Source organism: Arachis ipaensis, chromosome B02, assembly GCF_000816755.2.
Source record: "Arachis ipaensis cultivar K30076 chromosome B02, Araip1.1, whole genome shotgun sequence".
Classification (NCBI taxonomy): Eukaryota; Viridiplantae; Streptophyta; class Magnoliopsida; order Fabales; family Fabaceae; genus Arachis; species Arachis ipaensis.
Genome location: NC_029786.2, coordinates 73,855,293 through 73,856,991, shown reverse-complemented (window position 1 = coordinate 73,856,991; position 1,699 = coordinate 73,855,293).

The following is a 1,699-nucleotide window of genomic DNA, read 5'->3' as shown; positions in this document are numbered from 1 at the left end:
TTGGCTGAAATTGAGGGACCTGAGCAAAAATCAGATTCAGAGGTTGAAGAAGGACTGCAGATGCTGCTGGATTCTGACCTCCCTGCACTCAAAGTGGATTTTCTGGAGCTACAGAACTCCAAATGGCACACTTCCAATTGCGTTGGAAAGTAGACATCCAGGGCTTTCCTGCAATATATAATAGTCCATATTTTGCTCGAGTTTAGATGACGCAAACTGGCGTTGAACGCCAGTTTCTTGTTGCAGTCTGGCGTTCAGCGCCAGAAACAAGTTGCAACGTGGAGTTCAACGCCAGAAACACGTTACAAACTGGCGTTCAACTCCAAGAATGACCTCTCCACGTGTAAACTTCAAGCTCAGCCCAAGCACACACCAAGTGGGTCCCGGAAGTGGATTTCTGCATCAATTACTTATTTCTGTAAACCCTAGTAGCTAGTCTAGTATATATAGGACTTTTTATTATTGTATTAGACATCTTGGGACGTTTAGTTCTTAGATCATGGGGGATGGCCATTCGGCCATGCCTGGACCTTATCACTTATGTATTTTTCAACGGTAGAGTTTCTACACACCATAGATTAAGGTGTGGAGCTCTGCTGTTCCTCAAAGATTAATGCAAAGTACTACTGTTTTTCTATTCAATTCAACTTATTCCGCTTCTAAGATATTCATTCACACTTCAACATGAATGTGATGATCGTGACAAAGTCATCATCATTCCCCTATGAACGCGTGCCTGACAATCAATTCCGTTCTACCCTCGATTGAATAGATATCTCTTGGATATCTAATACAGGGGATCGAGTCCGGGTTATTAGCGTCTTCGTGGTATAAGTTAGAACCCATGGATGGCCATTCCTGAGATCCGGAAAGTCTAAACCTTGTCTGTGGTATTCCGAGTAGGATCTGGGAAGGGATGGCTGTGACGAGCTTCAAACTCGCGAGTGCTAGGCGTAGTTACAGACGCAAAAGGATCAATGGATCCTATTCCAGTATGATCGAGAACCGACAGATGATTAGCCATGCAGTGACAGCGCATTGGACCATTTTCACAGGAGGATGGGATGTAGCCATTGACAACGGTGATGCCCTACATAAAGCTTGCCATGGAAAGGAGTAGGATTGATTGGATGAAGACAGCAGGAAAGCAGAGATCAGAGGAACGAAAGCATCTCTATACGCTTATCTGAAATTCTCACCAATGAATTACATAAGTACCACTATCCTATTTTATATTTTATTTATTTTCATCCACTATAATTTCTTAATACAATTTAATCCGCCTGATTGAGATTTACAAAGTGAACATAGCTTGCTTCAAGCCGACAATCTCCGTGGGATCGACCCTTACTCACGTAAGGTTTATTACTTGGACGACCCAGTGCACTTGCTGGTTAGTTGTACGAAGTTGTAAAACAGATATAAGATAATGAACGTGTGTATTGAGTTTTTAGCGCCGTTACCAAGGAATGGAATGATCATGATTTCGCACACCACAGCCTCCCATTCTACCAAAGCACCAGTGACGACAAGCAAGCGCCAGCGCTATCCCATCTTTCCCTCACTCCACGACGCAAACTCTCTCTCACTCCATTGCAGCAGTCTCGCCCCCAATCTCTCCCGATGGAGGTAGTCGCGCTCCCTAATCTCCTTACTCCAGCTTCTTGGCTATTTTCTTGTTGGTTGTCCAGAAACAAAA